The sequence below is a fragment of the Ahaetulla prasina genome, chromosome 9 (assembly GCF_028640845.1).
Source record: "Ahaetulla prasina isolate Xishuangbanna chromosome 9, ASM2864084v1, whole genome shotgun sequence".
Classification (NCBI taxonomy): domain Eukaryota; kingdom Metazoa; phylum Chordata; class Lepidosauria; order Squamata; family Colubridae; genus Ahaetulla; species Ahaetulla prasina.
Genome location: NC_080547.1, coordinates 24,785,527 through 24,801,872, shown reverse-complemented (window position 1 = coordinate 24,801,872; position 16,346 = coordinate 24,785,527). Strand labels below are relative to the sequence as shown.

Here is a 16,346-nt window from a genome sequence, read left to right as displayed (position 1 = left end):
AGCTTCTTCTCCAGAAACACTACACTACTAACCAGAGCATATATAACATTTGCTAGACCAATTCTTGAATACAGCTCGCCTGTCTGGAATCCATACCTCATTTCAGATATTAATACAATTGAGCGTGTCCAGAAATATTTTACAAGAAGAGTTCTCCACTCCTCTGATTACAACAAAATACCTTATGCCACCAGACTTGAAATCCTGGGTTTAGAAAATTTAGAACTCCGCCGCCTTCAACACAACTTATTCAACATGACTTAATAACATGAGTTATTAATACTTGGAACACACTACCTGACTGTGTGGTCTCTTCTCAAAATCCTGAAAGCTTTAACCAAAAACTGTCTACTATTGACCTCACCCCATTCCTAAGAGGTCTGTAAGGGGCATGCATAAGAGCATAAACATGCCTACCATTCCTGTCTTATTGTTTCCTTTCATTATATCCAATTAATATAGTTATTACATACTTATGCTTATATATATATGCTTATATATTATATAGTTATTTTCATGCTTATGCTTATATATACTGTTGTGACAGAATAAATAAATAAATAAAAATAAAATAAATGATCTGAGTTTAACTCATAGAATCATCTGTTACAATGTCCTTCCGGTCGAAGACTACTTCAGCTTCAATTGCAACAATACACGAGCACACAATAGATTTAAGCTTAATGTGAACTGCTCCAATCTTGATTGTAGAAAATATGACTTCAGTAACAGAGTTGTTAATGCCTGGAATGCACTACCAGACTCTGTGGTCTCTTCCCAAAATCCCCAAAGCTTTAACCAAAAACTGTCTACTATTGACCTCACCCCATTCCAAAGAGGTCCGTAAGGGGCGTGCATAAGAGCACCAACGTGCCTACCATTCCTGTCCTATTGTTTCCTTTCATTATATCCAATTAATATAGTTATTACATACTTATGCTAATATATATGCTTATATATTATATAGTTATTTTCATGCTTATGCTTATATATACTGTTGTGACAAAATAAATAAATAAAAATAAAATAAATGACCTGAGTTTAACTCATAGAATCATCTGTTACAATGTCCTTCCTGTTGAAGACTACTTCAGCTTCAATTGCAACAATACACGAGCACACAATAGATTTAAGCTTAATGTGAACCGCTCCAATCTTGATTGTAGAAAATATGATTTCAGTAACAGAGTTGTTAATGCCTGGAATGCGCTACCAGACTCTGTGGTCTCTTCCCAAAATCCCCAAAGCTTTAACCAAAAACTATCTACTATTGACCTCACCCCATTCCTAAGAGGTCTGTAAGGGGCATGCATAAGAGCACCAACGTGCCTACCGTTCCTGTCCTAATGTTCCCTTTGATTGTATCCAATTTCATATAGTTATTACATACTTATGCTTATATATATACTTATATATTGTATAGTTATTTCATGCTTATGCTTATATATACTGTTGTGACAAATAAATAAATAAAAAATAAATAAATAAACTGCAGTGTTTTCCTGTGGAGATTCTCAGTCGTCCAGGTCACAGTTGTCTCAGAGGTGCTTCTTCAAAAAGCAGCTGGACTGGGGGTTTTTTTTTTTCCTTGAGGAAGAAGAAAAAAAAACATTTCGCTTCTCATCTAAGAAGCTTCCTCAGTTGTGATGATGGAGGCAATTGGATCAAAATAACAAAATTCACCATCACAGTTGACGAAGCTTCTTGAATGTGAAGCAAAACATTTTTTTTCTTCTTACTCAAGGGGAAAAAAAACAACAGTCCAGTTGCGTTTTGAAAAAAACACTTTTAGACCAGGGGTCTCCAACCTTGGTCCCTTTAAGACCTGTGGACTTCAACTCCCAGAGTTCCTCAGTTGAAATCCATAAGTCTTAAAGGGACCAAGGTTGGAGACCCCTGTTTCAGACAACAGCAGTGTTTGCTTAATAACAACCATGTTCATTTTATGAACACCACGTTTATTTAACTACCATCCACAAAAAAATGTTGTAAAATTGGGTCGGTCATTTAGGAGTGTTGCAATATATTTATGTACTGGTCAGGCTCTATTACAGTCTTATCTTAAGGACTTAAGGACTTACACTTCCTTAAAAAATTAGATGATTTGTCCCCCCCCCATTTCTAGTACCAACTATATAAAATATACATATAAATTTATTTTGCAAGAAAATATGTTCACATGTATGCATTTAAATGCAGTATGTGCAATCTCTCTCTCCCCCCCCCAAGAATGAAGAAATATTTGGATTCAGAGTGGAAGCAATTCATGAATAAACTCAGTAAAGGTGACACAGGATGGAAATATTCCAATCCACTGATCCCTACCTGGCAACAAATTCCTTGAACTCAGCACAGCCTATTTCTGAGTAGAACTGTGCACAACTGCACAGTAAAACAGTTCAATTTATTAATGATCTGCTCTTGAGAACCACCATCTAAAAGAACTCTCTGTTGGATGGTTAGCTTATTTCTAAACCCATTATATCTTTTATTTGCCTGCCTCCAACTGAGACCCACTCTATTACTGTCAGTAATTCTCACACGTAATCTGATGCCCGAAGGCACGGCCTCCCAAGTTTAAAAAGATTGGTCGATATCATTATTGCAGTTGCCCAGAAAAATGTCGTGACACTCCGGAGCTATCATTGACAGCAGGCTCCCATAAAGCTGATTTAGGGCTCAATTCTTCAAACAACACCCATCCGGAGACAGTGGAAAAACACACATTTGCACACACAGAGAAAGGAAGCAAGCAAACAAAAAATAGCTGAAGTTCAGAATATACTTTGTAAGTACAGCTTCTCAGCAAAAACTTTTACTTTCAAAGGCTTCTTCAACCAATTCTGCACAGTGAATTAATTTTCTTGCCAAATCTTTCAGCTATACAGTTAATGACTTACAGCAGGGGTGTCAAACTTGGCTTCATTGAAGGCCACATCAGGGTTGTGTTTGACCTCCAGGGACTGGGGTGGGCGTGGCCAGGATGGGTGTGGCCAACTCAACATCACTCATGTCAGGGGCACCTGTGGTGGCCTGAGTGCTCTGCCAGTGAAAATAGGCTCCCAAACTCTGTTTTCAGCTGCCACAGCCTTCTGCAACCCTCTGCCAGCAAAAATGGAGCTCAGGAGGGCTGCATGAGGCATTTTTGCTTGCAGAAGAACCGCAGGCCAGTCCTCTGCTGTTTCCAGGGTGGCCCCAAGGACCAAATCTAAGTACCCTGCGGGGGGGATCCGGCCCCCAGGCCTTGCGATTGACACCCCTGACTTATAGTCATTCATTTGGTGACCATCTACAGTTAGGGTGGTGCTGAAAAAGTGACTTATGACCATTTCACACTTATGACTGTTGCAGCCTTCCCATGGTCATGTGATCAAAATTTGGACACTTGCTAACTGGCATTAATTTATGTCATGTGAACAGCTTTTGCAAGCTTCTGACAAGCAGAGTCAGTGGGGAAACCAGATTCATAACAATCCTGTCACTAATTTAACTGCTGTGATTTAATCCATAACTGTGGCAAGAAAAAGTCATAAAATGGCATTTATTTAACAACTGTCTTGCTTAGCAATGGAACTTTTGGGCTCGATTGTGGTCGTAGATTGAGGACTACTTGGTGTATATCCCATTTCCCCTAGTGGGTTCTGGCACTACCATCTCCTCTACTCTGACCACTCGAGAAAACGGGGCATAATCTTGAGCAAAGTTGTATAGTGTGAAATGGGAGTCCTAGATGGTCTGTCCTGTAAAGATCAAACTCATGCATTTTTTTCCCTGGGTACATTTAGAAATTCTATCTCCATCTCTAGACTATAGAAGGTGGAGATCTTGCATTACTCAGGATCAAAAGAAATGGTGCATACCTCTTCAATTTGTGCATGATGATGGAGGCAAGATACTGGTCATGCTGTGCTATGTAACTTGAGACCCAATTCTTGCAAATAGTTGAAGATGCATATTAAAGAAAAAGGATTAACCTAAGTTAAGAACTTCCTTCTCATCTGAAATGGGCTTGAATCCATGAACAAATCTGACTTTAGCGGCCTTGTACAATTATTCCCATATGAAATATATTTTGTTTCTTTTTTTAAAAAAAACAACCCTAGATTTTAAAGAGAAGGCACCTAGTCTATGCAGAAATCTATTAATTTGTAAAAAATATTATTATAACCATGGCAAGAACTATTACAAATGGTTGATGCAGGCATATAGTGCAGCATAATGGGTTGCTAATGTACAAAAACGAAAATAAGAGTGCAAGAGAAAGGAAAACTACATCTCTCAGACAAACTAATCAAAGCTACTTTAACAAATGTATTCCTATGCTAAGCAATTCAGTTATTCATATTTAAATTGGGTTATTTTAACATTAAGAATACCCTCAGAATTAATCATGCAAACTAGCAAAGGCAGCCCAAATGTCTAAATATTTCTTTAATCAAAACTCCTGGCAATAAAATGCTGTCCAAATGTATAGGGTGGTATTCTGCTAATACAGCTGATTTGCAGAAAGCTGAGTTGCGAGCCACCAGGAAACATAATGGTTTATCTCACATTAATTCTGGAATAAGGGGGTATCCGTGTGGATAGTAAGTGTTCCCATCTTAATTTCCTGCTCTGGGAAAGCAACAGCTGGAAAGTCTGAATTTTAGGGTGGGGTATCCAAATCTCCCCTTCAAGGCCAGTGTCTTATCTCTGATCTAGGAGAGAAGAATTCAAGTCACCTTATGACCCACCTATGGAATGTTGTCCAGGAGCCATAATTTTACAGCTGAGTAATCTAAGCTGGAAAGTCTTAAAACAGTTACGACAGAGTGATTTTGAGTACTGAAGACAGCAGATATGAGGAAGAGCAGGAATCAATCTCTGGAGTCCCCCCCCCCACCATAGCTTCATGGATATTAGGGATATTATATGCATCCCCCAACCTCAAATAGCATCCTTTTCAATAGGACCTTGTAGGATTCAAAAAGGGAGGGAGGAAGGGAGGAAGAGAGGGAGGGAGGGGTAGGACATGGGAGGCAGTATGGTAAGGGAGGGAAGGAAAGAAGGAAGAAGTGGTAAGGGAGATAGGGGGAAGAAGGAAGGAAGGGGAAAGAAAAGGAGGGGAAGGGGAGAATGGCAGCAAAGGGAGGGGAGGAAAGGAGAAGGAAGCAGCAAGGGAGGATGGGGAGGGAGGAAGGAAGGAAGGAAGGAAGGAAGGAAGGAAGGAAGGAAGGAAGGAAGGAAGGAAGGAAGGAAGATAAAAATCTGCCACTTTTTCATGTAGTTCCGGAGTAACTTGTCTTTCCTTTAGTTGCAGGAGCGCTCTCCTTGGTCCTGATCCCCTTTTCTCTTTCAGGTTCTTCTACAGCAATTAGACTGGTTTTCTCTTTTTGTGATTCTAAATCTTTTACAAAATATATCACTGTAACTCAAGCAACAGTTCTGTGTTTCTGCCACCTATCGTGCCAAGAAATCTTGCTGTGTTTTCAGTGTCCTATTTGGAGCGTGTGATATCTGGGGATGAGGGCCCCCACAAGAAAAGGTCAACAATGTTACGCTCTTGGCCAAGTCTGCGGAGAGCTGCCAAAACTCCTGGAAATAGCCAAAATAGAAACAAGTTCTGGATTCTTGGCCCTTGAACAATTGCTTGTCTCTCTCTCCCCCGCTCCTTCTGGTATCTTTTTCTGCCTTCCTCTTCTTTCTGCATTTTTTTATTCAAATCTTAAATTGAGCCATATGGTGCTACTGCTATTTAAATGGAACGGAAATTTGCCAAAAAGCCTCATGGTAAGTAAGGACCTATTGATATGAATTCATATTAACTGTATCAAGAAATAAACTCCCACTTTCCTAAGGGTACAAAGGGCTAGGTTGGCATATATCTCCATGCTAAAAAGAACTCCAGTTTAAAATATTATTACATTTGTCCACAGTTAGCCAGCTGTTTAGACTGGATTTGGCATTCTTATTCACCTATCGAGGCCTTCCCAAGGACTTGGGATAGGCAGAAGTTGGTGTTTGATGATGTTAAAGGTATTGACACAGGATGTAAGCTGTTCCAAATAAAGCTACCTTTTGCAATTGACCGATGGTGACTTTGTCATTGCCACCAATGGTGTTCAAATGGTGTGCCAGTTGTTTTGGGATTTCATCCAAGGTGTTGTTGTTGTTGTTATTATAAACTTTTATTCATTAAACATGAAACACAGTGAACTGAACATTCAAAAATATATCACAAATATTATTGACTGGTGCTGATGGTTGGTACTGGTTGCTGCCAGCATTATTATTATTATTATTATTATTATTATTATTATTATTATTATTATTATTATTATTATTATTATTATTATTATTATTATTTACTTTATTCATTAAACATGAAACTCAGTCAACTGAACATTCAAAAATGCATCACAAATAGCAATGATTGGTGCTGATGGTTGATGCAGGTTGCTGCCAGTGTCCTGGGTATCAAGCAAGTACCTTCTTAAGAAGTATGATGTTCCAAGTAGTGCAGTTTTTTGCAGTTCTGCTGGTGTTATTGCAGGAAGCTGCAATTTGTTGATGTATTTTATAAAATTCTTGGACATGGTACCAAGTACCCCGATGATAATGGGTATCACTGTTACATGTTTCATCCATAACTGTGTAGTTTCAATAGACAGGTCGTGATATTTCATGATTTTTTCCAGTTCTTTTTCTTCAATACTGGCAACTCCTGGTACCACAATGTCAATAATAATAATGTCAATAATAATAATAATAATAACAACAACAACAAACAAAAAAACAACTATTATTATAGTTGTTGTTGTTGTTGTTATTATGATTATGATTATTACTTATCTTTGCTTTCTTTTGCCACAACTCTTCTATTTCTATTTGCAGGTCTCTGTATTTTGTGATTTTCTCCAGGTTTTTTTTGCAATGATACCTTCAATATTGTTAAACAACATCTTCCAATCTCAGGTCCTTGGGAAAGAATCTAAAGCAGTGATGGTATTCAGCCAGTTCTATCCCATTCGGGGGAACTGATAGCGGCTGCTGCGGGTGGCTCCGCCCATCCGCCCGGACGTAATCACATCCTATTTATCCACGTTTTTGATGCTCTGTGCATGTGCAGAAGGCCCTGCATGCTCACATTTGCGAAGTGGTAGCCAAGTTAAGTGAATACCACCCCTGCTCTAAAGCTGGACAGAAATGACAAAACCAGCCTAAACACCTGACCAGCCTCAACAAAATTATATGCTGCCCAGTTTCCCTGGGTATTTTACGTGAATAAACTCCTCATCCTCCTACTCCAGTCCTGACTTAGAAAGCCACTGCTCTATTTTTGATCTTGAAGACATTTTCGATCAAATGGTGCGCTTCCCCTTTTTGTACAAATAGTTCTGCTTTACTTTAATTATGGCTTTAAAAATATGAATAAATATTTAGAAGCCCCAGTGGGCTGATTTTGTAACACAAGCACATTTTGAAATGATGGGACTGTAAGGAATATTTTTGTGTTTGTTTATTTAGTTATTTAGTTATTATCCACCCATCCAATTTTTATCGGCGACCTTCTGATGAAAAATAAAAAATAATATAAACAATAAAATAAATAATAAAAAATAAATAAAATAAAAAAACTTTCCAATATATTCAACTAATTCTAAGCAAATCAGGCGCTCCAGTTTTGATTACATGATGCTGGGGATGCGCTGGGATGGTTGCTAAATGCAACGATTGGTTGCAAGTAACTTTTTTCAGTGCCACTGCAATTTCAAATGATCATGAAACGAATCGAACTATTGAAATAAATTGACTGTTTGGAACCCACAATTCCTAGATGTGGTGTGCGAACACAAAATATTAGGCGTTATCAAACCACTCCTTTGGCTCGAAGGCCCTGTGGTTTATCCAGTCTGGTTTCATTAGCATACCCCGTGTCTTCACCTGAGTTGAAGAACAGAATAGAATAGAATAGAATTTTTATTGGCCAAGTGTGATTGGAAACACAAAGAATTTGTCTTGGTGCATATGCTCTCAGTGTACATAAAAGAAAAGATACGTTCATCAAAGTACAACATTTACAACACAATTGATGGTCAATATAAATATAAATATAGAAGTATAGAAATAAGTTAGGGAAAAAAACAAAACACCTTGCTATCTCCACATGCTGGTTCGATTGCTTGAGAGTTTATTTCCAGCCGTTGGTTTGTTTCTTCTTAATGCCTGTCCCACAAGAAGTATTCTACAGCAGCTGTTAAATGATACAATTGATTTAAGATGATGGAATAAATGATGTAATCAGATAAAATATTAATTTAGAATGATTTATATGAAATGAGAGAATAAAACACTATAGTCAATTAAAAGATCAATTGATTAAAATATTTGGAGACATCCTAGATTGACAAAATGTAAGATTAGACAAATTAATGATACGTACTTGTTGAAATTGCACAACAGATTTATCAACAATCTACCGACACACTGTAGCGGGATTGAAGATGTTTTTATGTTCGTACTAAAAAATAAAAAATAAAACTTTTTTTAAAAAAGTATTCTAGAGCAGCGTAAGTATTCTACCGCTGACTGGGGAATTCTGGGAGTTGAAATCCACAAGTGTTAAAAGTTTGGCAAGTTTGAGAAATGACGATTTAGAGCAGGGGTCTCCAACCTTGGCCGCGTTAAGCCTGGCGGACTTCAACTCCCAGAATCCCCCAGCCGGGAATTCTGGGAGTTGAACTCCGCCAGGCTTAACGTGGCCAAGGTTGGAGACCCCTGATTTAGAGCATCGCAAACAGCTTCCCCCCCCCAGCCTCGCGTCCGGACACACACAACCCGCTTCCCGACGCCTCCGCAGCAGCGGTTAAGCAGAGCGAGTCCGCTAGGGGGAGACAGGCCGAGGACCGGAGGGGAAGGGAGGGGAGAGGGGGGGTTCGCGTGCACGCGCGCGCGCGCGTCGGGGGCGGCTCCAGCGCTCGGGGCTGGCCTGGGGGCGGTGCGCGGGCGGCAGGAGGGGGTGTGGCCGCGGAGGGCGGGGCCGGTTTGACGCGCGGCAGGGCCAGGCAGTGAGTATAGGCTGCGCTGTCAGGCCGGTGTCAGTCTGATGAAGATTGGCATGCAGGTAAGCTGTCATTCAGAGAGCCCGAGTTGCGGCGCGTCGCAGACTCGCAGGGGCGGGCAAAGCGGGCTGGCGCTCGCCGGAGCAGCAACTACCAGCCGCTCCTGCTGCTGCTCTTTCCAGCAGCCGCGAAGGGCTAAAGCGGGCGCCGGCCGTCAGCGAGCGTTGCAAAGGGGGAGGAAGGGGAGGCGAGCGGGGCTGGTTCTTCGGTCCCTTCGGCTTCCCTCGTTCGGAACTTTGGCTCGGCTCATGGAAGCCTTGGAGCGGAGGGAAAGAGGGGCGCCGCCGGACGGGGCGAAAGAGTCGCCGAGCGGGCGGGGAGAGAAACTAGTCCAGGATTTCGGCGTTGAGCGGGGGGGACTTTCCAAGGGCTGCGCTGCAGGTGGGATGAGGGTGCCGGGGAAGCCGGGCAGGGGAGCCCCGCAGGCGGGCTGGAAGCCAAGGGGAGCCAGCCGGGTCGGCGAGTGGGTCGAGTTGCTTGGGGGTTGTGGGGGAGATGGCGAAAGGGCGGGCAGAGGGAGCGGGGCTCGTCGGGGGACTTTGCCAGGCGGAAGAAGGCGAAGAAGTTGCGGGAGAGCCGGCGGGCTCCGCTCAAAGCAGCCGGGAGCCCCGCGCGCGCCCGGGAACGGAGCCGCGGCGTCCCGTCTTCGGGGCTTCGGAGGGGGAAAAGAGTCGATCGGGGCTCCGGGAGGCCGGGAGAAAGCGGAGAGCCGCCGATTTGGGTTGAGGTGGCGGCGGAGGGGCGACTCCGGACACCGAGCCGGATTGCCAGCCAAGCGCTTCGTCGCCGGCCGGGGGGACGGGGCTTCGGCGGAAGGGGGCAGGCGCGGGAAGGAGCGGCCGGGGCGGCTTCCGAGGGGCCTGGCGGGCAGCAGTTGCAGTTAGAGGCGGCCGAGGCGATCCTTCGTCCGCGCGGCGGCGGCGGCCTGGCGAAGCCGGTGGGGATGTGGGGCGGAGGACGGAGCGGCGAAGCTGGTGGGGACGGAGGACGGAGGAGCCGAGCTGCCGAGGAGCAGACGGAGGGAGGGGAGGGGAGGCGAAGCGGCCGCGGCTGGCGCTTTGTTGGCCGGAGCGGAGGAGCCGGACGGGGTCTCCGGGCCGCAACTTCAACTGGCCGCCGCTTCTTTTGCCGGGGAGACAAAGGGAGGCGCGTGGCTGTCCCCGCGGGCTCCGGAGGAGGGGGGGGCATCTCCCCCTTCCCCGCCGTCGCCCAGCCGCCCGGGGGCAGCGGAGCTCTCCGTCGTCGCCTCCTTGGGGGTTTTCCCGTCCCCGCCGCGGCGTCTCCCGTTGGCTCGCAAACGCCCGGCTTCCCAACGCTCCTTTGCCGAAAGCGGGCGGCGATCTCGGCGCACTTCGCCAGGAAAGCCGCTCGGACAAGCCGGGCTCTCCCTGCCCGGCTCCGAGGGATCCGCGGACAGCCGACGCGGCTTCCCGAAATGCAGGCGAGAGAGCCGAGAGCCGAAACGTCTTTCGCCCGCCCTTAAGTAGGGGCTGCTTTGGCTTCTCTAGCGGCGGTGGCTCCGTCGTTAGGAAACCGGCCGCTTTTAAGCCGGGGAAGCGTATTTCCGTGGAAGCGCGGGTGGTTGGGATCCCTTTGGGCAGCCGGAGGCGCCGTCTTTGCTCCCAGATCGGTGGCTGCGTAGATTCGGAGAATATTTTGCGGGATCCTTGATTTACTGGGCTTATGAAACAACCGCACTCTTGTAAATTTATAAAACAAAACCTCTTGGCTTGAGGATATTTTTTTTCCCGATGGGAAGGCTCTTCGTTGGGTCGGTTCAGACGGAGAACAGATCTCTTTCTCTCTCTCTCCCTCCTTCTCTCTCTCTTCTTCTCTCTCTCTTCTCTCTCTTCTCTTTCTCTCCTCCGCCTCTCCCTCTCTCCCTCTCTCCCCCCTCTCTCTCTTCTTCTCTCCCTCCCTCCCCCCTCTCTCTCTTCTTCTCTCTCTCTCTTCTCCCTTTCTCTCTCTCGCGCTCTCTCTCTCTTTCTCCCCGTCGGCGGCTTCTTCGGCCGCGCCTTTGGTTGTCCTTCCGAGGGGCCCGAAAGCCGCGCGTGGTGAACTCCGAGCCCCCCGAGCCCTTGGGAGGGCAGTAACTTAGCCACAGATTGCATGTATGGATTTGCGGTAAGTTAGTGATGAAACGGAGAGGAAAAGATGGTGCGGGGTGCTGATTCCTAGCGGGACTGAGCAGAAAAACCAACAAGCTGGGTTTTAATAAAACAAAAGCGAGCCTGTATTCCACCACGCTTCTTTCCCCCCCCCCCTTGGAAAAGTACCTTGTCTTGATTTAAGGAAAACGGTTATCCGGCCCACAAACCTGCTGGACTCTGAGCTGGTAATCTAAGCAGGCTTGGATGGATTTGAAAGGGACTTGAAATGCACAGGACAAAAAAAAAAACAAAAAAAAAAGCCAAGTGAAGTTCCGAGGAAACGTCGCAGCGCCCCCAATGCACAAAAAGAACCCCACCTCCCCAGTGCATTTCCTAATTTGTGCTATATTTTTAAACTTTTCCTGGAAGTCTACGAATGAAAGTTGTGTGCAGTATGATGGGTAGCTTAACTCTTGTGTTTATTTAGATGGGTGAGTTCTTTTTCCCTTTTCCCTTCCTTTTTCTCTCTTGCCTTTCCCTTCCCCCTTTCCTTTCCACTGTTTCCCTCTCCTCTCTTTCCCTCTCCCTCTCCTCTCCTTTTCTCCTTTCCTCTCTCCTTTCCTCTCTCCTTTCCTTTCCTTTCCTTCTTGTGCTTTTGTAATACGTCTCTCTCTCTTTTTAAAATCCTGCCCTTCCTCCACAGATCTCAGGCTTGTTTATAGCAGCCCTGGCTTGGAGATAGGTTAGCACCAAGGGAGCAGCAGGACTCCTGCTCAAAGCAGATTTCCTGGCTGAGAGGAAATCTGAACAAGAGTTTCTAAATCTCTCCAACTCCATGGCTACATTACCCTGCCTTTGCGTGCCAAGATTCAAATGGACTTCTAGTGAAAATAAGAGAGGAAGTTGATCTGATCTTGGAGTTTGCTTGGGGCGGTGATCCTACAGAATCGGTCCGCTGTGCAACAAATGTTCAGGATGCGAAAATATTTTTGAGCAAAGCTCTTGAAAACGTTGCTTTTCTTTTCGAAGACGTAGCTGCTGTTTTTTTGTTTTTTGCTTTGCTTCCCAAACAGTTGTGTTCACAGAGCAGCTGAACCTGAGTCCAGTGAAGACTTTACAGCTGCACTCTTGCAACACATTAAGCTTGGTTAGTTTTATGCCTTGTTAGAGTTTGGGGTGAATCTTTGATTTGATTCACTGGATTCTACAAATATTGAAAGAAAGGAGCAAAATTAGTAAACCACTTAGGGTGTGAACATGGTTGCTGACTTTGCATATCATAGTTTAGCCTCTGTAATAATGGATCACAATGGATCCTAGTTGATGGATTGATCTGTCACATTAGTTATCGTGCTTCATCTTAGCATGGAATTGGTAGGTCAGTCTTCAAAGATCAGATTTTCAATGAACTGCCAGAGTATATATTCTATACAGAGAAATGGTGACCTACTTTCTACTCCCCAACCTATTTTTACAGCGCAAGGTATTTGCATTTTAGAACAGAGAGCGATAAATGCTACGGTACTGAGGAGGAAGACAATAACTGGTGTGGAATTCATAGAAAATGCTTATGGATAGCAATAGTTTTAACATCACGTATAAGAAGAGCTTCTTGTCCATGAGGTCAGATCTTCCCATCTTGGCCAAACAAACATTTTGGAACTAAAACTATATCCCAGTTTGTGTTTCTTAGCATCCTTTATGATGCCCATTGACTCTGATCCTGAAGGTTTCACGTTATTGTTACTGGTTCCTTGAATCAGTCCTAACTCATGGTGACATTTTTGCCAATTGCTCACCAGTAGCTTCTGGCTAGTGCTGAGAGGGAATGATTGGCCCAAAGTTGCCTAGCTGACTTTGTGCTTAAGGCAGGATTAGAACTCACAGTCCCCTGGTTTGTAGCCTTGTGTTTAACCCACTAGACCAAATAGGCTCTCTCTTGATGCTGGAGGTAACTTACAGCAATTGGAAGTCTTATCCTCTGTGAGCTGGTTTAAACTCTTTTAAGCCATTAAAGTTTCTTGCCAATGCTCTCTTTGTGTTATTAGACTACATAATGAAGTACAAAGCTATTCCTCAACCATGCCCATTCAGTAAATTTCACCTTGCCTTCTCCATAGTGGTGGTACCTTCATCCTTTCTTTGCTTTAGGATGCTGAAACCCCTTGTTGTGTTATAGGGAGAAGGAAGCACAGGTATAAAAGGCACTGTTCACACAAAAGCTGTTGTGATTTTAAAAATAATTAAATATAGGGGTCCAACACTAGCAACAAACCAAGCAGAGTTGACTAGTTAATGTGGCCTCAGGCAAAACATTGCGAAACACAGCTTTCTGTCCAGTTGGTTCACCTTTAGTGGACTGAATAACATCATAAGATTTATGGGCCTATAAAGCAGTAAAGCTGCAGAAAAGGAATGATGTGGTTCTATATGCTGTGCAAGAGAATATCAGTTCAGACAAAGGGTGAACACTGAAAAGAAAGGCAACAATGATGGTTTGGAGATCAGAAATAAAATCCTAGGAGAGACTGAAAGAGTTGAATATGTTTCACCTCGAGAAAAAATGACAGAGAGAGGGATATAGTAGCACTGTAACCTACCTGCAATGTAGAGGAAGGGAGTGATCTGTAGGTTGCCAAGAAAATTGTAGGGACTCATTACTGCAGGCACCAGGAGTTAGTATCAACCCAGGGTTTGGAGTACAGAATAATGATCTTGTTCCGAAAAGGCGGGTTACAGTTAAATGATGAGGGAAATGGTAGGAACAGTTTGACATTAAAGACCAATTCTCAGAAAAGGTGATGATGATCCTTCAGTGAGATGTTCAAGCAGAAGTCTGTCCATCCGTCCGTCCGTCCATCCATCCATCCATCCATCCATCCAATTTCTATGGCTGTCCAACCCATATGTGACCAGACAGCCAGTTGGTTTCATGTATGAATGAAGAGCTTGGGATCTTCCAGTGGTTGGCCCTATTCTTGGTCACTCATAGCTAGATGCAAGTAGGAAAAGGTCCTTAAACTGGTGGAAGCATATCTTCTCATAAAGAAAGGTCCAAGAAGACAAGATTCTGGAGTTGCTCTTCCTATGAACCATCTTAAATCTGTATTCTGGAATCAGTTTCTAGAAGTAAATCTTCCAAACTAGTCCTTCAAACCAAGTGTTTTCAATACGTTGGCCTACATAAAATGGCCAGAGCTGGATCATCCCACTTACAATTTCTGGTTCAAGGAATTTACTTCTGGAAGCCATTTTGAAGCTGGCCCAAGATAAGGTTTGGTATTTAAGAATAATTCTGTTTCAATAATTCTTTCAATAGGGGTTTAAAGTAAGAAATTAGAGGGCAAGACTTGGCTTAATGTCCCCTCCCCATTTTTTTTCATGAAAAATCCTTAAGAATTTGCTCAGCTCTCCTGTTAAGACAGAAAGATGAAGACCAAAGGATCAAATTTCTTGACATAATTTACCACCTGTAATTTTGTATTCCAATTTATTTAGCAAAATATAATATGCGTGTTAATTATTTCACATGGGAGAAATGCCTCCGGAGTCCCTTTCTCCCCACCCTGCAAAGAATAACATTTCAGTTTGTTCATAGTAATTGCAGATTTTTTGGCTTGCAAACAGCCATCGTCCTTTTTCAGAATGTAATTACCCAGGTATGTAGATATCTGAAGAAACATTTCAGGAGGGAAAGTTTTCATGGAAACTCAGGGAGTGGCTCACACATACATTTGTTTCGCAGATTTAGACAATAAAACACAATTTATAAGTAGTTTAATAAAAAATGCAGCGGCATTAACGTAATTACTGAGGTTGCAAGTTTAGCTTTAGCAGAGCTGGCTCAGAAAGTGTGGGGGAGAAAAATTGTGTGTGTGCGTGTATGTGTGTTGTTTGGATTGCAACAGAGCTGGCTTTCTTTGGTTTCTGGTTACACGAACCTTCCATGAAGGACCTTTACGCAAAGATCTGTCTCACTGAATGCACATCCCTCCATGTAACCCTACACCGAGCAGGATATTTTAAAACTGAAGCAGTGAAGATTAGATTAGGTCTCCTTCAAACCTCTCTCTTCTCTTCTGTTATTATTTTTGGCTGGAATGCAGAGGAAGGCAGCTGTCTCTGACAAGGGTCAGAATGTCAGTTTGGGTTTCAAGAATGGGTGGGATTCCTCCCTCCTCCCTTGTTATTCTTTCTGCCTTTTCTACAAGTCCCTTGGAAAATCAGGGTGGGATGTTTGTATCCCTTGAGTTGAGAGAAGACCTCCGCACAACACACTATGATGGGCAGGAGAGTTGATCTCCAATTGCAAAAATTGTAATCCACAATTGCCTGTAATAAAATCACGTCTGAGCTCCTCATATGGTCATTTTAGTCTGCACTGCAAGCTGCCCGAAGTGTTGAATAAACAGAAAGCTGGGAGATAAATAATAAACACAATGAAGCACAATAAATGCTGCATGTGCTCATGAAGGCACAGGAAGTTGAGATTTACTCAAAGGATAAATGGAGATTCTCAAACGTCCAGGTCTTGGTTGTCCCAAACATGCTTTTTTCAAAAGGCAACTTAACTTTGTTTTCCCAAAAACAAAATCCAGGTGCCTTTTGAAAAAAGGCTTCTTTGGGACATACTCAAGGGGTATGGATTGGTTCAACCTCCAAAGTCTCTATTCCTCGTCCTCTTAGTCCCTCACTTTTTTTGAATGGGAAGGACAGAAGTGGGAGGATCTGTTCACTTAAATCTAACTAATAGGGCCTCTAGTATCATCAATCTCACAAAGCCAAACTGGTTGGGCAAGAAGGACCCAGACTTTGTTCCCAGGATCTGTGGGTATTTATCAACCTCCCTACAATACAGATAATATGTGTAATGTTAGAGTTGCGGCAGTGTCTTCTCCTCAACCATCTTAAAGTTCCCTGCTCTACTTGTTCAGCGCAGGAGGATCTGAATTGAAGTAGCAACTGGAGTTTGTTGGTTCGCTGCACTTTCATTCTTGGCATTGGCAGGTTAAATACCTCTATGGGGCTGAGGTCTCTGTGTAGCCAGGTAGCCTAAGAAAGCAGGGTTCCTGATCACATGCACCGTGCTACTTCCTTTCCTATCTGAATAGACCGCCTTCCCAGCCTCCACACGAGGAGGTTGTAGAACAAAGTT

The 16,346-nt window shown here is 43.7% G+C and overlaps 1 protein-coding gene across 3 annotated transcripts in view; it reads left to right on the top strand.

Annotated features, from left to right (window-relative positions):
• Positions 1-9,023: 9,023 nt before the first annotated feature.
• PKNOX2 (PBX/knotted 1 homeobox 2) overlaps positions 9,024-16,346 on the top strand; it is a 345,970-nt gene continuing 338,647 nt past the window's right edge. For 2 of the 3 annotated variants that reach the window (XM_058194341.1, XM_058194335.1), the window contains exon 1: positions 9,024-9,103. The gene's annotated coding sequence lies outside the window, so the exon portion shown is untranslated. The remainder of the gene's footprint in view (positions 9,104-16,346) is intronic. The other variant, XM_058194332.1, reaches the window with a different exon arrangement.